Source organism: Carica papaya, chromosome 5 (assembly GCF_054855325.1).
Source record: "Carica papaya isolate Zhongbai chromosome 5, ASM5485532v1, whole genome shotgun sequence".
Lineage (NCBI taxonomy): Eukaryota > Viridiplantae > Streptophyta > Magnoliopsida > Brassicales > Caricaceae > Carica > Carica papaya.
The window spans coordinates 18,745,915-18,770,078 of NC_142313.1; the positions used below are offsets into that span (position 1 = coordinate 18,745,915).

A 24,164-nucleotide genomic window follows, 5' to 3' on the forward strand; every position below is an offset into this window, starting at 1 on the left:
AATTTTAAAATTTCAAAAATTTTAAAGGATAAAAAATAAAAAAAAATAATAATTTATTTCAAAACAAATTAAGGTCACAGATTGTGGGGGATTTTTGCCCCCATACCCCAGCCCCAAGGACTGTGCCCACGGATAGCCTTCTCCTATGAGCGGTGGCTTGCTCGCATATCTGGTTGGGTTGTGAATTGACACCACTAACCCAGCCTTCAAGTGGCATTTTGGCCACCTAACAGAGGGAACCTAGCTGGCTAGGCAGGTGTTGAACTCCAACCATCCCTTTCCTTTGGCTGTCGACCACTCATGGCATCAATGGCCATGAGTGATTGCATGGCAATGGATGGCCAGATTTGGCCAAGGAATTTCCTTAAAAACTTATTCCCCTCTCTACCTTCTTCTCATTCATTTCATTTAAAACAAAACCCATAGCAAATCGGGAGAGATAGAGAGTACTGGTGAGATAAAAGTTGTGATAGCCGAGTGTGAAGTGCGAGCTGGTAGCGAGGGGGAAGCCTGGTGCGAACAGTGAAGGCATCCTTCTTCTGTTCCGATCTTAGGGAGCCCCTTTCCTTTAAAATTTGTTTATCTTCGATTCTTAGTACTCAAACGTCATTCTTCTAGCTTCTTAGCCCCAAAACTTGTAGTAATCTCACAAAACCAAAGTCTTCTTACTCTAGTACTTGCCATCGCGACTGTGCAGGTAAGATTCTGGTTTCTGCTAAATCCCATTCTTAATCTCTATTCTTTTTACAATGTTAGATAGTTAGTAATTGAATAAGCTCTTAAGATGTTAGGAATTTGTTAAAAATCGACTTAAACATATTTAAACACTCTAACAATCTGGAATTAATTTCACCTTCCTGCAACAATATCGTGTGTTGCAGAACCTTCTTTCAGTCTTCAAAACTCGACTGTTTTCTTATGTTTTCCTAGCTCAAATCTGTAATTTCTTTCTAGGTAAGATGGATGATAATGTAGTAAATGCAAATATGGATATTTTTAGCTTACATTACATTCGATAAAACCTTTTAAATTAAAACCAAAGTGGCATTTGAAATGAAAAAGGTGAGTGAATTCTCATTTGCATTTTTTATGATTATATGAACTGTTTTAATTGTTTCTATTGTGGAATGTTGATGTTTAAATGCAACAAATGATGGGAATGATATTTTGAAAACAGAAAATGGGAAAAGGACGATGACAAAAGCCAAATTGCTTATGTCAAACGTGTTAGGCACCAATGTGCTGCTGCTGCTGTGCACTCACAACCCTACCATGCTATTCCGCACAAGGGGGTGATTTCTGAGCATTCAGAAATGTCGGGAAACATCCCTAGCACAATGTTGTTAAGCAGTTCTTGTGCAAGTTGGGTGAGAGGCTCGGTCAGGCATTCCCCGAATGCTAACAGAGCTGTGCGAGTGTACAGACACATCGTGTCTGGCACTATGTGCACATTCGTGTGCAGGGACGTGCGGGTGTGCCACTGCATATCAGCCCATGCCCTACGGGCCAGTTGCCTTATCTAACAGGCCAGTGGGCCATGCTGGCCGGACAGGCAAAAGTTATATCGAAGGGCCTTCGTGAAAGCCACTGGGCGATGACCCAGCAAGAGAGATTTTCTCTCGGGTTGTACAAATTGGATAGATTGGAATTTTCGGAAAGAAATTTTAAAATTAATATAATTGGAGAATTTAAAAGGTATAAATTGAAATGAAAATTGGGAAGATTGGTATAATATGAAAATTATAAGGGATTGGAAATCTAAAATTGATCTAAAATAAACAAACTAAAAGACAATAAAATAAACAATAAAATAATTAAAACATTAAAATTAGAAACAAAAAAAGTAAAATAAGTAAATAATAAAATCTACTTAAAAACTAAATAAATAATCAATAAGAATTCAAACATTCACTAAATAAATCGGGTAAATTAATATAAAATTTATAAAAAAATTAAAGAAAATATTAAAGAGTTTAAAATTTAAATAATAAATAGTTTAGTTAAATATGGTTTATTGACTTTCTTAGAGGGATATTAAGATTAAGAGGAGAGCCGTTAGACTTTGGGTGTGGTATTGGGTTCTAATTTGAGATCAGGTTTAGTAGTTTGAGAATTCTGAATTGATTGCTATTTATGGTCTTGGGGCTCAAGAACATGAATGATGGTAATCAGAGTGAAAATTATGGGATGACGAGTGGAGAGTATTGAATGATTGTATGTACTTTTTTTTATGTAATTGTATTGTAATTGATTGATTTTGCTCCCACCCTTACTTAAATGGTGACCTGGTACCTTCTTTAGAAATAGTGTAAGCGGCTGCATACGTAAGATTGTAATAAGTGAAACTTAATCTATATTCAAAAACCGACAATAAAACTTGAAGATGTGTCTAGTCCTATGTGTGTGAGAGAGAGAGTTATATAAACCCATTAAATACGGTATTGAGCACATATTAGCAATTGTGTGGTTATAGTAAAAATTGTATAATGTGGGAATTATGGTTTATTGACATTGATATAACACTATTTTTATTTAATTTTGCTTTAAGAAAATATTTTCAAATCATATTTGTGTGACTTTAATATTACTTATCTTATTAAGTATTAAAATTCACCCAAATCCAACCCCCCAGAGATGCAGGTTCTAATAAGTATATTCAGAAGCATTGCCTAGATTCCTCTAAGAGGATTGGTTATGGGAGTAGACTATGTAATTTGTTTAACTTTTAGAAGCTAATATATTTTTATATATAGTTTATCTCTTTATTTATAAGTAAATATAGATAGCTTGTTGGTCTCATAATATAGTTTTTGTATTTTGTATTGATATGTATAGTTCTATTGCTATGTATATATTCTCTTTATGTCTATTCTATTAAACGTTGGTGCCTTGTTTTGTATCAAGGCATCACAGGTGTCATCAAAGCAGATTCTAGAAACGTCTCATACAATTGAGGCTTAGAGTTAGGTTTCCTCATATTAAGATACTATCCTATTAAGTTATTTGAAACCTTAGACTCATTATGAATATTTTATTTATTTTTAATATCTCTTTCCCTTTTGTAGGCAATACACCACGGGGAAGGCCACCTACAGAGGGACCTGACAATGTCCCTAATAGGGCAGAGTTTTCTGAGGTACTTAGGGTTATTCAAGGTTTGGCCCATGTTGTGGATCAGCAGGTGCATCTACAACAAAATATTGATTGTCAGTGCCTAGTTAATGATCAAGCTGCACAAAATGAGACCACTGCCAGTAGTATTTCTGAGTTTCGGGAGCTCAATCCATCAGAATTCGATGGTCGTCTTGATCCCATGTTAGCCGAGCGATGGCTTATACAGATTGAGAAGATTTTCTCTGTACTTGATCTGACTGATGAATAGAAGGTCCCCCTTGCTAGTTTTGTTCTTGTTGGTGAGGCTGAATATTGGTGGCGCCTCAAACATGATACCTTACCTACTTTTATCACTTAGGAGAGGTTCCTCAATGCTCTTTATCAGAACTTTTTTCTGGTCTAGGTCTGTGAGAAGAAAGAAAATGAGTTTCACGAACTCAAGTAAGGCGACACGTCAATTAGTAATTATGCTGCCAAGTTTGTACAATTGTCCATATTTGCACCTAAGTTGGTCTCCACTGAGATCAAGAGGGCCTGACGATTCCTAAAGGGTCATAGAGCAGATATTTATGACCGTGTGGCTATGTTTAAGCCAAACACTTATGCTGAGGTCCTTGACGGTACTCAATTAATATAAGAGTTACTTTATGCTCTGTTCAAACAAACTAGTGGTTCTAGGCTTCTTGATCATCTGAAGAGGAAGCAACCATCTCAGGGTCTAGTTGATAAGCGACCTAGAGTTACTCTTATTACTACTCCACCATCAACACGTATTGTTACCCTTTCTGGCCTATTTATAAGTAGTGTGGAAATAGGCATGGTGATTGTCCCTATTATAAGGCCACCAATGCCTATTATAATTGTGGTCAGACTAGTCATTATGTGAAAGATTGTCCCCAAGCAATTCGTAAATTAGTTTTTAGGGGTCATGTATTCCAAATGGTAGAGCCAGATGCAAAGGTTACATTAGCCGTCATTGAGAGTACGCTTTCTATCTCTGACTCTTTTATCATGCATATAAATTTTAATTGTCAAATTAGAATTTAAATTTAAAACACAAGCTTCCGATGTCAAACAGGTTCAAAGATGTCACAAAAATAATGGCCACGAGCTCAAGGTCATGCTTAGGGTAGTTGAGTTCATGTGTTTTTAATTGTCTAAATTTGTGAGCAACTACTTTACCATGTTTTTATAAGTACACAACTCAAGTCTAGGCAAGAAGCATCATAAAAAACTATGAAACCACCAAAGCCATCAAATAAAAAATAAGGGAAATTGGGGAAGGCATCCTACGGGCAAGTCTCACGAAAAACAGCATGTGGTTACATGCATAAACACGCAATCCTGCACGCTCGTGAGCTTGTGCGATTGCCTGTCTGAACACTAGTGGAATAGTGCCTGCACTCGCTCGAACAAAAGCTACCTACTATAGTGGTCGTCTGCTCCTACCACCATTTGGCAACCATGCACAACCTCCCTCAACAGTCGGTCGGCCACTAAGGCCGATGGATGGCCTAAAATGCATACATGTGATCTAATGGATCACATGGCCCATTCTCTCCAAATATAAACCCTCTTTTCCTCTTCCATCTTCATTTTCCTTCTCTTTTCTTCTTTTTCTTCACTCAATAAAAAAAACAAATAAGCTAGGGAGAGAGTGAGATGGCCAATCGGAGAGCACCGAAGCTTTCTTTCTTCTCTATTGTGGAGGTTTCATCGTGCTTTATTCTTTTAACTGCATGGTAAGTCTTCTATCCCTCATTCTTAATTCTTTTCTTCATTCAAGGTGCTAAGAACCTCACCCATAAGCCTTCTTCCTTCCTCAAATTTATAAAAAAACATTATGCAAACACCTTGGATAGCTGCAATAGATGTCTTTCTCTTTCGAAACCTCAAAGCTTCATCATTCCTTTTAGAACTTGAGCACTAGACAGTGAAGGTAAGGGGCTTGATATTTTTTCTCACACTTTTGATGAGCTTTTTAAGTTTTTAACCTATTTCAAAAATCAAAATGCGTCCTTGTTTGTTGATTTATTCCATGTATGCATTTTATCAAACATTTGATGAATCTTTGAAGTGTTTTTGGATGCCTAAGTATAAATATGCTCATGCATGCTTTAAATGAACTTGAATGCTTTTAAAAGGTATGGTTTGAGAGAGTGAAAAATGGATTTGGGACAAATTTAAAGGATCAAGGTTCATGGCTATGCCACGACTATGCGTGCGAGGGACACTGTCTCGACACGCCCATGTATTAGGACAGGGTTCCCAGCCTACTGCGTGCGCACAGTGGCCACTCGCAGGAGCACAGGTCCTGCTAGATATGCCAGCACGTCAAGGGGACTTATTGTATGTATGTGTGTGTGTGTCATCATGTGTGTATGTGCGACCTACTAAGCGTGTTCGCACACAGAGAGTCCTATGCTCACGAGGTGAGGAAAAGGCATGCACAACGCGTTGCGTTGTGCTGCCTTGTCAAACGCGTGCACATATGCATGCATTGCGCGTAAGGGCTTGTCCTGACATACCCAAGCACGTGGGGCAACTTGCCCAGGACACACTACTTGCACGACATGCTGAGCTATGCAGTCTGCTTGGCATGCCTGCGTGCTAAGGAAGCCGTGTGGGCTGAGCCCTCTACCTTGCTCTTTTGGGTGAAGGCTGAGAGGGTTATCCCTGTTTGGGATGGATTGATTATACGCCCTTATTGGGTTGAGCTAAGTTAAAAGCACCCCATTCAGGTTTGGGTTGGTTCAATGGACCTTCACTGGGTTCGGGTCGGATCAATGGGTCCTTATTGGGCTAGGTCGATTAGTGGACCCCACTGGGTCTGGGTTGGATACTTCGGTCCCTTATTTGGTCTTGTTAGTTAATGGACCCTTATCGAGTGTAGGTTTGATTAGTAGCCCTGTTTGGGTCCAAGTTTATTTAGTGGACCCTGTTGTGTCCCAGTTCAATTTTTGGCCCATATGGGCCCATATAATTGGAATTAAGGTAGTTTAGAAAATTAAGAAACTGATAGATTTTGAGAATCGATTTGATGGACCCAATGGGTTGAAGTAAATTCAGTGAATTATAATTTAGACTATAATTCCGTGATTGTTAAGATCAATAAAAAAAACTAAAATTCGTTTGACCGTTATCACTAACGGGTGATTGAATATGACATTAATCGGTCGTTGGTGAACCACTCCCTATAAATAGTATTGGTTTTTTCTCTAACAAGAGTGGATCACAATTGATTGTACGAGTTATAGTGGCAAAGTATTGCCCATTGTGGTGGGGCATTTATCTTGCCCAAATTCGGATCCAACCCATTATCATCCAGAGAACAGGGAACCCAGATATACAAATCCCAAGGTAATAAAGTAGAAGGAGTTGTTAGAATTAGGGGAATAACATGACTTTAAAATGTTCAATGATGGGACCCTTAGGTTTCAAGACCGATTGTGGGCACCTAGTGACCCCGAACTTAAACTGGATGTTATAAAGGAAGCTCATGCATCTAAGTTGGCTATCCATCTAGAAAGCATGAACATGTATTAGGATTTGAAGCGCCGTTTTTTGGCGGTCAAGTATAAAGAAAGATATAATCGACTTTGTCTCTAGATGTCTCACTTGTTAGCAGGTTAAGGCAAAACATATGAGACCCAATGGTCTTCTACAGTGTCTCCTTGTTCTGGAGTGAAAATGAGAGTTTGTGACTGTAGATTTTATCAGAGATTACAAAGAACTAGTTCATATCGCAATATTATTTGGGTCATTATTGAGAAATTGATCAAATCAACCCACTTCCTTATAATCAAGACTACTGATTCTATTAGCAAGTTGGGTAGGTTGTATGTTCTATAGATTGTCAGGCTCCATGGCATTCTAATTTCTTTGGTGTCTGATAGGGATCCTCGTCTTTCCTTTAGCAATGTGTACCATCCATAAACTGATAGCCACTCAGAATGAACTATTTAGATGTTGGAGGACATGTTAAAGGCCTTTATATTGGATTTTGGTGGTAGCTGAGACCATTATCTGTCTCTGGTGGAGTTTGTTTACAACAACAGTTATCACTGAAGTATTGATATCGATTCATACAAGGCACTTTTATGGTAGCTCTTGTTGATCCACTACTTGATGAAGTGACGTTGGAAATAGATGTCTCCCATGGACATATCTCATTCAGGAGACAGTAGACAAAGTTGCTATTATCTGCAAGAACCTCATCATTATTTAGAGTCGATAAAAGAGCTATGCAGACATTCAGAGGAAGAACTTAGAATTTATTATGGGTGATTGTTTTTTTCTCAAGATCTTTTTGTATAAGAGAAGTATGCGGTATGGGAAGAGAGGAAAATTAAGTCCTTGTTTTGTAGGGATTTTCGAGATACAGGAGTGTGTTGGCCCAATGACTTACCGTATTGCTTGGCCACCGAAATTCATAGGTCTACACGATATATTCCATATCTCAATGCTCAAAAAATACCACCATGACCGTTTTTATATCATCTCGTATCGACGACTACTAGTTCGCTTAGACATGTCCTATGCGGAGTATCCTGTTGAGATCCTTGATCGAGAAGAGAAGGTCTTGAGGAACAGAAGGATCCCTATGGTCAAGGTAATGTGGCAGTATCACTCCCCTGAAGGAGCTACTTCAGAACTTGAAGACAAGATATGGAAAAAACATTCTAAAATATTTTAAACTTTTAAATTTTGAGGATCCAATTTTTTGTAAGGAAGGGAGGATGTGACACCCCTAACCTGTTTAACATCAGATGCTTGTGTTTTAAATTCAAAAATAATTTGAAAATTAAAATTTATGTGCATGATTTGAATTTTTATTTTTGACCTAAAAAGATTAATTAAAAATGTAAAACAAATAGAAAACAAGGGAAATTGGAAAAGACATCCTACATGCAAGTCTCATAGAAAATAACTTGTTGGAACATGCGCAGACACACAAACTTGCACGCCCGCAAGCCCGTGCGCTTGCACGTCTGCACGCCAGCAAAATAGTGCCAACACGACAAGTGTGGACAGAAGTTGCCTTCTACAGTGGCCGTCTGATGCTGCTGCCACTTTACGAGCATGTATGACCTCCCTCACTAACCGATTAGCCACTTAGGCCAATCAACAACCTTAAACCATGCATGTGATCTAACATATGACACTACCCCTTCTCTTCATATTTAAACCCTTTTTTCCTATTCTTTTTTTGTTTTACTTATTCTTCTTTACTCAATAGAAAAAGAAAAAATCTAGGGAGAGAGAGATGACCAACCCGAGAGCACCAAAGCCTTTTTTCTTCTTTAGCTTGGAGGTTTCATTGTGCCTTCTTCCTTTAGCTGCATGGTACGTCTTCTATCCCCCGTTCTTGATTTTTTTTCTTCTCTTAAGGTGCCAAAAACCTCACCCATAAGTCTTTTTCCTTCTTCAAATTTATAGAAAACATTCTGCAAACACCTCAAACAATTGCAACAACTATCTTTCTTCTTCGAAACCTTAAAACTTCATCATTCCTTTTGGAACCCGAGCACTAGATAGTGAAGGTAATATGCTTGTATTTCTTTTCACACTTTGGAGTGTTTTTGGATGCCTAAGTGTAAATTTGCTCATGCATGCTTTAAATGCTCGTGGTTGTGCCATGATTGTGCGTGCGAGGTAGTGTCTCGATATGCCCATGTGCCAAGACAGGGCCCCTAGCTTTCTGCGAGCGCGTAGTGGTCGCGCACAGGAGAACAAGTCCCGCTAGGTGTGTCTGTAACACCCCGCACCCTTTGCGTTTCATGTGGTATTAAGATTCCATTTTATTCGGGTCTTTGGCTAGTAAACTTATGTGATATAATATTATTTTATTTAATTTTATTTTGAATTTCTGTTATTTTTTCTTAATTTATCGAAAATTTTATTATTATTTTATTTTATTTTCTTAAGAATTTCAAAAAAAAATTGGAAGAGAAAAATGTTGTGGGAAGAACCAACTTGGGCTTTTGTGTGCCCACACGCAGAAGTGCTAGTTCTGTTGGGCATAGGCACAGAAGTGCTAGTTCTATTGGGCATATACACAAGTGCAATTCCCATCAGCCCGACGCCCATGCCGCACCTAGTCTGGTCGCCAATCCTGCGCTTAGTCTACACATGAATCTTGTGCACATGCATGCCTGTTAGGCGCATGGCTCAGCGTATGCCTTGTGTGAGCGAATCTCGTGCACAGACTTGTTGCATTAGGCATATGGCTCTACACGTGATTGTGCAACGTGATAGGCGCAAGATAGCCTACGCGCGCTTAGACCTCACCTTGTGTGTGTGCCAGCATGCAGAGTAGCCTGCGCATGCACCAGGCCTAGCCTGCTGCGCGTGACAAACTTGAATGGCGTGAGGCACCTCGAGCTCCGCACACCGCCCGCTCGGAAGTCATGCCTCCTCCTTGGCTGGCTGACGTGATGATGTCATTATTTTTTCTTTCTTCATGGATTTGTGACATTTGTTCCAAATCTGACGGTTCTAATTTTCTATAAATAGTGACCCTTCTCCACCCATTCTTCCTCACCCATTATCACTTTCAAGACCAAAATTTTAAAGAGAGAAAGTTAGAGAAAGGAAGAAGGAAAAAAAGAAGAAAAAGGGGACTAACTAACAAAAAGTCATTAGTAATAAATAAGGAATTCAATATTTTCTTGCGCATTCTAAGAGGCATTTTTAGAAAAATATAGAAGCGAGTATTGATTTGATTGCATGATTTATGGCATGATTTTTGAGGGTGCGATGAGTTATTAATTATAATGTTATTTTAATGGTACATGCATTATGTAAATGCTTAGTTTGTTATTTCATGAACGAAGTTGAAATGTAATTGATGTGAGAAGAAATTATTTGAAATTATTGACATGACATAAAAAACATGAATGGATACATGAAAAATATGAATTAATTCGTTAGACTATTTTATTTACTTAAGCTGTCCCCACCCTGTCTGAAAAGACATGAGATGACCATTCCATATGGACGACAGTGCAAAAGTGTGTAGAAGATCCTAGGACTACTATGGTAAAGTACGACTGTGGTAATAGTCTTTAAGATCACAGTGGTTGGCACGATCATGGTCATAGATCGTATTATGGTATGATAAGCTATAAATCAGTTATGGTATGGCAAGCCACAAATCAACTATGGTGTGGTGAGCCGTAAATCAACTATGGTGTAGCGAGCAACAAATTTGCTGTGGTTGAGCAAGCAATAAGTAGCCAATAGTGTCACCACAGTGGTAGTTGGGAGTCTATATTAGCAAGTAGATAAAAAATCGTAATGGATTTCGTGCGAAGTATGGTTAAAAGACTTAATAATAGTAATTAAGTGGATTTGTTTGATTTTCTCTATTGTTGTGTTATCTTTATTATTACATTATCTTGATGGTCTCGATATTTCTAAATAAATATTTTTTTTACAACAATCCTACTCCCATGAATCATTGCAAATGGTAAGTGGAAAAAAAGTATTTCTTAAAAGCTTATAGTTTTATAAAATTATTAGTTATGTCAATTTAATACTGTATGTCTTACTGAGTTTAGAACTCACACTTTTTATGCTGGATGCTCCCAGATGGTGTCGATGAGGATGTTTGTGATGAGTTATCCACCGAATTACCTCTTGAAGCTTGCTTGGATCCCCTGGATCCATGATCGTTGACGAGGGTATGTCTTGTTATGCACTCTGATGAGTCCATTTACATAGTGAAAGAAATAGTTTTCTTTTTTATTTTGTATTTTATCGTTATTTCTGGCTTCAGTTGTATATATTATTAGAAACTCATATATTTTGTGAGGAATTTTGTATTGTAAAAATTTTCACTGCATATATTCTATTTAAATGTACTCGTATTTTGTATCGGTATCTGATACCTTTATGCTGTAATCAATATTAGGGATGTCACAGTGTCAGCACGCTGAGGGGACCTATTGTATTTGCACGTATGCCATGTCATCATGGACACGCGTGCGACTTGCCTAATGTGTTTGCACGCTAAGAGGTCTGCACGCACAAGGTGATGAGTAGGCAAGTGCAACATGCTGTGTTGTTTTTCCCTACTGAGCGCTCGTGCATATACATGTAAGGGTCGCCCTCGCGACATTCCGAGTTATTCGGTTTGCTTGGCACACTCGCGTCCTAAACAAGCCATACAGGCTGGGCCCTCTGCCTCACCCTTTTATGCAAAGGCCGAGAGGGTTACCCCAATTAAATCTTAATTCGAGAGGGGAACCCAATGACCCAATCCAATTTATAGACCCCTATTATGCTAGGTTTAACGTACAACCCCCATTTGGGCCAGATTGATTCTGGGTCTTTATCAGGCTAGACTAGGTTCAAAGGACTCCCATTTGGTCCGGGTCAGTTCAATGGACTTCCACTGGTTCCACGTTGGGTCAATAGACCTTTGTTGGGCTAGATAAGTTATTAAACCCCACCGAGCCTGGGTCAAGTGCGTAGGGCCCTTATTGGGCTAGGTCAATCAATGGATCCTTATCGGGTCTAGATTTTTTTAGTGGGCCCTCTTTGGGTCTATTGTTCAGTGGAGCCCTATTGGGTCCCAGTTCAATTGTTTGGGCCTTAATGAGCCCAAATGATTGGGTTCAGCGTAGTTTATGAAATTAGAAAACTGATAAATTTTGAGAATCATTTTGATGAACCTAAATGGATCGAAGTAAATTCAGTGAACTGTAATTTAGAATATGATATTGTGATTGTTAAGAACAATGAAAAAGACTGAAATCCATTTGACCGTTATCATAGAGGGGTGACTGAATATAATTATAATCGAACGTTGGTGAACCACTCCCTGTGAATGGTACTAATTTTTTATCTGACGAGAGTGGATCACGATTGATTGTAGGGGTCACAGCAGTAAATTATTATTGTTGTCATAGTCTCTAACTGTCTTACTATATATCGAATTGAACTATTTTTCATACACAGTGGTAGTTAAGGATCCCTTCTACCCTCTATTGATATAGGATAGAACAATTTCGCATGAAGATCTGTAAACACAGAACTTAAATTGAGTAACCTAATTTGGTATTGCTAGGACTATTATTTGTTACTTTATGTTCTAGATAAGCCTTCCTTATGTTGGTTATATTTTTCACTATTCCTTCTTGTCATTCTTTGTTTTAGATTAATTTTTTGTATTATATATGTTTTTTACTAATCTGTTAGATTGCTTATGATTTAAGACTTATATTTCAAAATGTATTTCAAGTAATTAAAAACATAAGGTTGTAAGCAATATTTTAAATAAACTTAATGATATAACGAAATTTGCAGCGGTCTCTGACAGTAAGTACTATCAACAGTAGAGGTAACGACACTTTTCTTTAAATAAATGTAACTTCTGAAAATTTAGTAGTGTAGTTTAAATACTTTTTTTTTACTGAGTTTTATAGAACTCACCCTAATCTATTTTCCCCCTAACGATGAGGAAAGTGAAGAATCACTCTCATACTTGCCCCTTGAAGTTTGTTTGGATTCTTTCGCGTACTAGTAGTGGATGTTTGAATGCATGTGAAATTTGTGTTCTGATAAATAATAATTTTGTAATGGTAGAAGTGGCTAGAATAATGTCTGTATATATTTTGTTAGCTAACTTCTTAACCTCAGATGTGTATGAACATCAAATGTTTGTAAAGGATGAATTTTACTTCCGCTGTATAATTCTTTTATACACTTATATATATATATTATGTTATTGGACATTGTTTCCCTAATTGGTACCAGAATGTCACAGTTTTCACTTTAAAATTTGATAGCACTATTTTTATGGTGAAATCTTTTAAGGTTTTCACTGACACCCTCAGTAGAAAGAGTTATAGTTTCCTTGCATAGCTGATGGTCTTTGAGTTACATTTACTCATAGTTGTCTAGGACTTGTCCTTGGATACCATTGATGATGGTGCTTATCTTGCACATATGCATTTCTAACCTTACTTCATAGAGAGAATTAGGGAGTCTCAATATAGAGATCCCCAAATTCTGAAACAAAAAGAAAAGATCTCTTTTAGAGTTAAAACTGACGTTAGGGTTTCTGATGATGATATTGTATGATTCAAAAAATTGTTTATAAGTACGAGATGATTCAGAGTTGAAACAGGATATATTGATGGTGGCCAATTCCTCTTGATTATCTATTCATTCTGGTAGCACTAACATATATCATGATTTGAAATTCCGTTTTTAATAGCCAAGGATGAAGAGGGATATCATGGACTTTATGTCCAAGTGAAGAACCTGTCAATAAGTCAAAGCTGAGCACCAACAACCTAGTGGTTTGCTTCAGCCTCACCCTATTCCTGAGTGAAAATAGGAACATGTGACCACAGACTTTATCTTTGGACTACCCTAGACTAGTTATGGATATAATGCTGTCTGGTTTGTAGTCGACAGGTTGACCAAGTCTGCGTAGTTCTTGGCTATGAAGACTACTCATCCTCTTAGTTGATTAGCTGAGTTGTTTATTCAGGAGATCATTTGTCTACATGGTATCCAGTATCCATTATTTCTGATCGAGATTCTCGATTTACTTCTAGATTCTATTTGAGTTTCCAGGATGCTATTGGTTCTTATATTTCTTTTAATACTATCTTTCACCCTCAGACTGATGAGCAATATGAAATGACTATCTAGACACTTGAGGATATGTTGAGGGTATTTATCTTGGATTTTGGAGGTAGTTGGGATAAACATTTAGCTTTGGTAGACTTTGTATATAATAACAACTTTTATTCTAGCATAGGAATGACACCTATGAGGCTTTGTATGATAGACCTTACTGTTCTCTTTCCTGTTGGGACAAAGTTGGGAAAAGACATCTGTCAGAACCTGACCTTGTCTAGGAAACTATTGGCAAGATTTTGATCATTAGATGAAATCTTCTTTTTGCCTAGTGTAGGGAAGAGAGCTATACTGACAACAGGAAGAAGGATTTAGAATTTGTAGTGAGAGATCACTATCTTTCAGGGTTTTTCCGGTCAGGGGAATCATGAGATTTGGGAGATGTAGGAAACTATGTCCTAGGTTCATCAAACTTTTTAAGATCTTGGAACAGGTTAACATGGTTGTTTATTGCCTAGCCTTTCCCACTCAGCTTTTCAGTATTCATAATGTTTTCTATGTATCTATGATTCGGAAATATCATCATGATCCAGCTCATGTAATCTCTTATGAACTCTTAGCACTGCAACCTGACTTATCATATGAGGAATATCTAGTTCATATTTTCGACAAACAGGAAAGGGTATTGCGATCTCGGAAGATTCATATGGTTAAAGTACAATGACGACACCATTCTTCTCAAAAGGCAACTTAGCAGATTGAGAATGCTATGAGAGATTTATACTCAGGGTTATTCAGGTTGAATTTCAAAATTTAGGTTTCTATATTTGTTTTTTGTAAGAATTATGGATTTGATTTTGATTTTGATTTTGATTTTGTGTTGCTATAATTTAATTTCAAATTTTCAAAAATTTCAAAAGATAAAAAAATAAAAATAGAATAAAATAAAATAAATAATTTATTTGAAAACAAATTAGGGTCATGGGTTGTGGGGGATGTTTGCCTTCACACCCCAGCAAGTAGTGGCTTGCTCGCATTTTTGGTTGGGTTGTGAATTGGCACCACTAACCCAACCTTCAAGTGGCATTTTGGCCACCTGGCGGAGGGAACCTAGCTGGCTAGGTAGGTGTTGAACTCCAACTATCCCTTTCTTTTATATGTCGACCACTCATGGCCTCAACGACCATGAGTGACTACATGGTAATGGATGGCCAGATTTTGTCAAGGAATTTACTTAAAAACATATTCCCCTCTCTGCCGTCTTCTCCTTCATTTCATTTGAGACCAAAACCAAAGCAAATCGGGAGAGACAGAGTGTTGGTGAGGTAAAAGTTGTGATAGTTGAGTGTGAAGTGCAAGCTGATACCATGGAGGAAGCCTGGTGCGAACAGTGAAGGTATTGTTCTTCTTTTCTGATCTTGGTGAGCCCTATTGCTTTAAAATTTGTTTATCTTCGATTCTTTATTACTCAAACGTCCTTCTTCCAGCTGTTTAGACCTAGAACTTGTAGCAATCTCACAAAATCAAAGTCTTCTTGCTGCAGTACCTGGCATAGCGACTGTGCAGGTAAGATTCTGGGTTTCTGCTAAATCCCACTCTTAATCTCTATTCTTTTTATAATGTTAGATAGTTAGTTAGTTATTGGAATAAGTTGCTAGGATGTGATACACCACAAATATCACAGAGACAGCGGGTACTCAATCCTCGATATTTTAGCAACTACCTCCCATGACTGGGTCAACCACCAAGTAGTTGAGGAAGCAGTTTCCCAACAAATGCTTCCCAGCAAAAGCATTTCTCCCATGACCACCATGCAGTTTCTCCAAAACAGTCTTTTATTTCTAACTTCTTAGATCATGCCCCTACTTATCAGGGAGCAGTTATGTTACCTATTTTATTTAAGCACGTAAGCAATAAGGAAAGGGGGGGAATTTTAGTAATCAAACTTGTGGTTTCTTTCTCACCTTAAGAAAAATTTGTTTTAATTTTCCTGTTCTGACTGGGACCTATCAAAGTTATGACAACAAACAAAAAAATAATTGAGAACTTGGAAGCTAGCTTGAGAGAGTTGCAGGATAGCTTGAGTCAGATGGAGATGGGGTTCGCCCACAAGTTCCACCGGATCGAAAACACCCTCAAGTTGTTAACCGACACGTTACTGGTAAACTGCAAAGGCTCCAGCAGTAACACGTCGGACCGGTCTGATCATACGTGGCCATTCCGTGATAACAGCACCGAAAGAATTGATGGGGGACCTATCAGTAGTATCAGCAAATCCTCTTTGTCGCAAGTCTCCATTGATCTTGTTGATGAAGCTGCTGCAAAGCTGAAAATGGAGATCACTTCTAAACCAACTGAATTGGGTGAAATAGATAGAGCTGTCATGAAGTTGGAGATGGAGAAGCTCTCTCTTAAAAATGACGATGAAGCATCAAAAGAAAGGTTAAACCAGCTAGAAAATGATCTGAGCTTGCTTAAAGAGAAACAACAAAAACTAACTGCGCAATGGGAGCGTGAGAAGGCTCTCATGATACAAATTCGATCCATTAAAGAAGAGATTGACAGGGTTAATCTGGAAATGGAATCTGCTGAGCGTGAATATGACCTGAATCGGGCAGCTGAGCTTATATATAGAACTCTAATGTCCCTTCAGCGAAAGTTAGAAGTTGCTGAAAAGAACCTTGCTGAGTTTCGAAAATCTGGAAGTTCTTTGCTTCGAGAAGAGGTTACAGATCTTGATATTGTAGAAATCGTAAGCAAATGGACTGCATACCCTTGTCAAACTTTCAACAGACAGAGAGAGAGAAACTGGTCTTCTTGGAACAAGAACTTCACAAAAGGATAATAGGTCAGGATATGGCCGTAAAATCAATGGCGGATGCAATCCGGCGGCCAAGGGCAGGTTTGTCATATCCAAATCGCCCGATAGCCAGTTTTATGTTCATGGGTACTACCGGTGTTGGTAAAACTGAGCTTGCCAAAACTTTAGCTGGCTTTCTATTTAACATAGAAAAAGCCTTGGTCAGAATTGATATGAGCGAATACATGGAGAATGATGATGATGGAGACGACGAGGAAAGAAAAACGAGCAAGAGAGAACAACATCAAACGTCGTCTTCTTCCTATATTCATTTCTCCAATTACAAAAAAAAAAAAAAAAATCCGACTATCTTAACCTTGTGGGCAAAGTTCCTAAAATAGAGGAAGGTAATGTTACACACCCAAAGTATCTCAGCAGTAAAAGGGTGGGTAGCAGTTGTGGTAGACTCAGTCAGCAAGTAGTTGAAGCCATTATCCCTTTTTCAAGTAGGTTACCATGATAACAAACAAAGAGAAACTTAAAAACTTGGAGATCAGGATCAGTGTAGGCGGTCTGCAGGAGGGCTTGAGACGCATGGAGGCAGGTATAGCCGAGAAGCTCCACCAGATCGAAACTACCCTCCAGCGATTAACGAAAGCCTTGGGGTTGAACCCAAAAGGCTCCAGCAGCCATACTGCGAGCCAAACTGGCCAAGCGTGGCCAAACAGAGATGACGGAATGGAGCTCATCAACTCCACATCTCTTCCCAACTATGAGGATGCTTTAACAAAGAGATCAGAAAACCAGATGGGTAACCCTTATTTGATGGAATTAAGTACGGGATCAATTCCAATGAGTCATAGTCCAATTCTGGCGATGTTTTGCATCATGGCGAGTCCTAGCAGAAACCAAATGATGATGGGGAGTGATAATGTGTGGTTGTTCTTATCTGTGAGTAGTAGCACTATATCTAGTGGTGTGCATTTCATAAACTTGCCTACTCCTATTGCTTTGTTGACTGGACAGCAACTTGGCTCTGCAACGAGTCATAATAACTCAGTTGGTGGCGATAGTCATTAGGGCATGTTTGGCGCGTTAAATGCGTATCATCCGATTCCCCCCAACACTATCAATATCTCCAATTCGATTAGGTCAGGGGCGGTCCCATCATCAGCATCATGGAGGAGGAGAAGAGGGAGCATGACGCAAGTCATAATTCTTCTCAACAAAAATTACAATATATATATATATATATGTGCAAGTATATTTTTACAAAAGAAAAAAAAAGTTCAATGACTAGAAACTTGAGGACAAGGTTCCTATAAAGAGGGGAGTAGTGATACACCACAAATATCACAGAGACAGCGGGTACCCAATCCTAGATATTTTAGCAACCGCCTTCCATGACTGGGTCAACCACCAAGCAGTTGAAGAAGCAGTTTCCCAACAAATAGTTGCAAAAGCAGTTCTCCCATGACCACCATGCAGTTTCTCCAAAACAATCTTTTATTTCTAACTTCTTAGATCATGCCCCTGCTTATCAGGGAGCAGTTATGTTACCTATTTTATTTAAGCATGTATGCAGTAAGGAAAGGGGGAAAATTTTAGTAATCAAAACTTGTGGTTTCTTTCTCACCTTAAGAGAAAATTTGTTTTTAATTTTTCTGTTCTGACTGGGACCTATCAGGATGTTCGGAATTTATTAGAAATTGGCTTAAAAAGATTTAAAGACTCTAGAAATCTGGAATTTATTCCACCTTCCAACAACAGTTTCACGTGTTACAGAACCTTCAGAACCTGATCCTTTTCTTGTGTTTTCCCAGCTTAAATCTGCAACTTTTTTCCAGGTAAGATGGGTGATAATCTAATGAATGCAAGTATGGATATTTTTAGCTTACATTGCATTCGGTAAAACCTTTCAAAATTAAAACCAAAGTGGCATTTAAAATGAAAAGGGTGAGTGAGTTCTCATTTGCATTTTTGATGATTCTATGAACTATTTTAATTGTTTTTAATGTGGAATGTTGATGTTTACATGCAATAGATGATGGAAATGATATTTTAAAAACAGAAAATGGGAAATAGATGATACAGAAGCCAGATTGCTTATGTCAAGTGTGCCAGGCATCAATGTGTCGCTGTTGCAATGCATTCATGGCCCTGCCGTGCTATTCCATGCAAGGGTGTGATATCTGGGCATTCAGAAGTGTTGGGAAATATCCCTAGCACAATGCTGTTGAGCAGTTATTGCGCAGGTTTGGTGAGAGGCTTGGTCAAGCATTTCTCGAATGTCAACAGAGTTGTGCCCGTGTCTGGCACTACGTGCGCATTCGCGTGCAAGGACATGTGTGGGTGTGCCATTGCACATCAGCTCATGCCCCTGGGATAGTTGTCTTGTGTAATAGCCGGAAGCCCACTGGGCCATGGTCCAGCAAGAGAGATTTTTTCTCTCAGGTTGTACAAATTGGATAGATTGGACCTTTTAGAAAGAAATTTTAAAATTAATATAATTGGAGAATTTAAAAGGTATAACTTGAAATGAAAATTGGAATGATTGGTATAATATAGAAATTGTAAGGGATTGGAAATGTAAAATTGATCTAAAATAAACAAACTAAAAGACAAAAAAAAAAAATAAACAACAAAATAATTAAAACATTAAAATTAAAAATGAAAAAAATAAAATTAGTAAATAATAAAATCTACTTAAAAATCTAAATAAATAATCAATAAGAATTCAAACTTTCAGTAAATAAATGGGGAAAATTAATATAAAATTTATAAAAAAATTAAGAAAAATATTAAATAGTTTAAGTTTTAAATAACAAAGAGTTAGTTAAATATGGTTTATTGATTTCTTTGGAGAGATATTGAGGTTAACAGTGGAGCCATCAGACTTTTGATGTGGTATTGGGTTCTATTTTTGGGACCGAGTTCAGTGGTTTAAGAATTCTGAATTGATTGTTATTCATGGTCCTGGGGCTTAAGGATATCAATGATGGTGACCGGAGTAAAAATTATGAGATGACAATCGCAGAGTACTGAGTGATTGTATGTATTCTTTTACGTCATTGTACTATTACTGATTGATTTCGCTCCCACCCTTAACTAGATGGTGACCTAGTGCTCTCCTTGTAAATAGTGTAAGTAGCTGCATGCGTAGGATTGTAATCAGTGTATGTGTGTGAGTTATGTAAACCCATCAAATATAATTTTGAACACCTATTGGCAATTGTATAGTTATAATGAAAATTATATAGTGTGGGAATTGTGGTTTATTGACATTGGATATAACACTATTTTTATTTAACTTTACATTAAGGAAATATTTTCAAATCATATTTGTGCGACTTTAATATTGCTTATTTTACTGAATAATGGAACTCACCTAAATCCAACCCACCCAAAAATGCAGATTCTGATGAGTATGTTGATTAGTCTTACCTAGATTCCTTCCACGAAGATTTGTTATGGGAGCAGATTATGTAATTTGTTGAACTTTTAGAGGCTAGTATATTTTTGTATATAGGTTTTCTCTGTATTTGTAAGTAAATATAGATAGCCTGCTGGCCTCACAATACAACTTTTGTATTTTGTATTGAAATATATAATTTCGCTGCTATGTATATATTCTCTTTATGTTTGCTCTATTGGAAGTTAGTGGACTGTTTGGTATCAAGACATCTCATACAACGTGAAGAATTCTTCATATTATACGAAAACTGCAAAGTGTAGAAAGCATTTATGAGAATGCATTTAATATATAGATTTGAAATCTTTCTCTTTTCAACATCTATTTACGAGTGGTATTATATATTTCACATACCCAACAAATTTAGATATGATTTGCGAGCAAAATCAAAAAATAAATTGCTTCGATATCCTTTTATCTTTTCTTGAGAAAATTTCAAATCCCCTTGAGCTTCATCTTATAAATCAACTTTCATTGAGAGCTTACTTAAAAGTTTTGTAATATAATTACTTTGGTTTGCAAAAAAAGTGTGATAAATTATATTTAACTATGGTATTTAAGAAAAAAAATTTAAATAATAGAGCTTGGTATAAAAAAAATGCACTTGTAAGAGAAAATTGAAAAAAAGTCGAAATATTCAAATAATTAACTTGAATAAAAGATACAGGCACAAGATTGAGGTTGAACCTCTTTAAAATCCTTATTTGTTCTCTCTTTTCCCTTTTTCTTTAATTTACAACTCTTGAATCCATATTTATTAAAGTGCATTCAATACTCATTTCTTCCATCATCAATTTTTTGTACAATTAATATGAAAATGTTAAACTATCTCCTCATTGATTTTGTTGAGCATTTACTTCTTGTCATGTTGCTTTGATCATTAGACTATTTTCTTAGCTTTTAGGTTGGAGATGACAAATAGTTAAAATTTTAAAGAAATCTAATTCATGTTCCTCTAAAGCATGTCTTTTAACTTTTGGGTCAATAATTAGTACTAAAGCATGTCTTATAATTTTTTTATTTAAATATTTAGAAAAAAAATCAAAGTGACAATCAATCTTAATGAGGGACAATCTACAAATAGGTTTTCCTTATTTAATAAAACTCATCACAACTATTAGAAGTACATCAAGTGAGAAATCAATGCAAAAAGTGAGATCCGTCCTCGAATCTTGACCTTCACCAAAAGGAGACGGATTAGTGATAACAATAGAAAGCTCACTATATGTGACATCCCAAAGGCTAATTAACGCATAAGGGTGCCAAATACAAAATAAATTACGAGTGTATAATAGTTAATTGTATGCAGCAGAATAATTTATTACAAATCCCTTACAAAACATATAAGTTCCAATTACATATATAACTGATGCTAGAAATGGAAACAAAGTAAAAAATATTAAAATACAAAAAAGTCACTTCTATCATTATGTTAAAAAACTCATTAGAGTGTGGGACAAGTCATGCACTCAAAAAGATTTATGGATCCACGGGATCCTCAAAGACTTCAAGGGGTAGGTCAACGATCGGTTCTTCACTATCCTCCTCATCTGGAGAGGGTATGAAAATAGGTGAGTTCTATATACTCAGTAACGAAAATAATATTTAAATAATATAATAAGATTTTAAAAGTGATTAATTATATCATTAAACCATCAAGAGTCACGTCAAGGTCCTTTATCAAATTATAAAAATAATTTATTTATTAAAAAAAACATCAAATCCATCATATATGGTCATATCAATCAAATCGGTCATATTGATAATAGAGAAAATCAAATAAATCAGGACATGCATAGTTTTTCGTATCATTTTTCACGAAGTCGTTCCGATTTTCATCTACTGAGGGCAGTATGGATTTTCAACTACCTATATGGAATGACTACTTCAGTTATGACAGTAAATTTGCGGCTTGTCAAACCAACAACACATTTGCACCTTGCCAAACTGTGACATGATCTATGACCATGACCATGCGAGCCATCGTGGTCCTACAGTAAGATTATAACCATGGTCATACTTCACCAAAGGTGGTCCATAAAGTAATTTTGCGTCACCACTCTTGTTAGAGGGTATGTCGTCATCTATAGGGAGTTGTCCTCTCACATATTTTCAGATCAGATGGGAAAGAAATAAAAATCTCTCAGAGATAAAAAGCCTAACGAAATACTTTATGAATTATGTATGTCAATATTGGTACATGTTTCTCATGTCTATACGCCATTTTACACATAATCACTTTTTCACCATCAATTGCATCACATATTAGTATTAATTTCAAGCATTAAATTATTTTAAATCACATGTAAATTAATAAATTCATATATGATCATAAAATATGCATTATCACATAAAATTTACTTATTTAGAAATTAAAATTTAATCATGCAAATCATAAATTGAAATTTCATAAATTTTTTCTAGAAATGCTCCTTAAGATGTTTAAAAGTAAATAATAAATTCCGTACTGAAACCTCAAAATTTCCTACACATTTTCTTCTTTTTCTCCTCTCTCTCTCTCTAAGCTCATGTAGGATAGAAGATTGGAATGGAAGTAATGAGGAAATGGTGAAGGGGGGTTCCCTATTTATACAAAGTAGAGATCGTCGGATTTGCACCAAGTGGCAAAAACTTGTGAGGAGAGAGAAAGTCAATAGAAAAAGAAGTGATGTGATGATTGACAGATGTGATTGATGGACAGACGACATGACGTGACAGCGGTGCAAAACATGGAGGCACGCCACCCAATCAACAGCGACACGTCGGCCAAGTGACGGTAGTACGTCGCCAAAGCCAGCAGCATGTCGCAAAAGCCAGCAGCACACGTCGACTAAGGGGCAATGCACACTACTCGAGGCAGCTGCACGCTGCCCAAGTCGGCCGTGCCAGTCTTCGCGCGATGAGACATGTGTGGATTGCGCTCTTTTGCACATGCGTGGACGGGACGTGTGCACAGTATGCACGTCCCGTGCTAGCCGTGCACACGCACACGCAGGCAAGACCCTTCCCGCAGGATTTCTGTATTTTCTCTGCTTTGTCCTAAAATTATTTTTTTTAAATAACAGCAAAATATAATTTTCTAGAACGAAATAAAATGATAAATTTTAAGAATTATTTAAATTAAATAAAAATACAAAATTTAAAATACAAAATACGATATTTATCCAAAAATTAAAATTATGAAATATTTAAAGGGTTTAAGCAGCCTTAAGGCCCGAATAAGTAGGAGTTCGTAATTACAAATTAAGTGCAAAGGTTTTCGAGGTATTATACCATATTTTTCTGGCTCGCTGCCTTTATCATTAATGTAACTCTTGACCGGAACGACACTTCCTCCTGGATCATGCAAAATATTGTCACTGAATAAAAGATTTTGCAACTACACATGGCTCATCTTGGTGGCCAACTTCCTCTTCTTTTTTGTATCTTCTTTGATGGGATGCTTGACCTCTGCGGGAGCTGAAATCTCATCTGAATACGAAGGTTCTCCGTCACAACATGATATTGTTGGGCCATCTATTTCCTTAATGCTTTTCACACAAAGTCCTTCAATTCATCAAATAAATATTGAAGTTTTTGCATATCGCACTGTAATTCGATGAGTTCTTCGCGAACAATCGTTGTGAATAAAATAAGCAAGAAGGGTTAATGAAAAATAACACTTCCTCGCAATCACTTGTTTTCAATTCTTAACTCTCAACACTTAAGCTTCACTTGCCATTCTCGGGAAAGTGAAGATATACTCAACTCTCAACACTCAAGAAAGGTTATTTGGGCCTTAAGCTTCATTTGGACAAAGTTGACCCATTCCTGAGAATAATCCCATTTAGAAAAACATTTAGAGATAAAATTACTTTCCTGTTCAAGGAGTTCCTCATTGGTGCAAGATTACATCTTTGGAACTAGTTTTGGACTGTTTAGGATCACATCACATTGTCTAAATTTAGAATTACTTCTCGAAAAATGTCAGATATAAGAGTTTGATCCTAATCATTGTCAATAGAAATTGGAGGAATATTAATGTATTCCTTTTTAACGATAAGGCCCCAAACTCTTTCCCCCTCAAAAACTCAGGATCCTCAAAGAACTAAACATTTCTCGTCTTAAAAATTAATTTAGTTGTGGAATCATAAAACTTATAACCCTTAGATCTTCAAAATATCCAACAAAATATCAATTGAC

At 37.0% G+C, this 24,164-nt stretch overlaps 1 pseudogene across 8 annotated transcripts; it reads left to right on the forward strand.

The window, feature by feature from the left end:
- The first annotated feature begins 102 nt into the window (after nt 1-102).
- On the forward strand, nt 103-20,160 carry LOC110810761 (chaperone protein ClpB4, mitochondrial pseudogene; annotated as a pseudogene). Of its 8 annotated transcripts, none has more exons than XR_015819499.1 (4): nt 103-697; nt 3,066-15,106; nt 15,198-15,276; nt 19,926-20,160. The product of XR_015819499.1 is annotated as a chaperone protein ClpB4, mitochondrial pseudogene, transcript variant X2 (transcript). The 8 variants fall into 8 exon arrangements; XR_015819504.1 differs by lacking the exon at nt 15,198-15,276 and having other exon boundaries at nt 3,066-5,053; nt 10,708-10,799; XR_002539015.2 differs by lacking the exon at nt 15,198-15,276 and having other exon boundaries at nt 3,066-4,096; nt 10,708-10,799.
- The last annotated feature ends 4,004 nt before the right edge of the window (nt 20,161-24,164 follow it).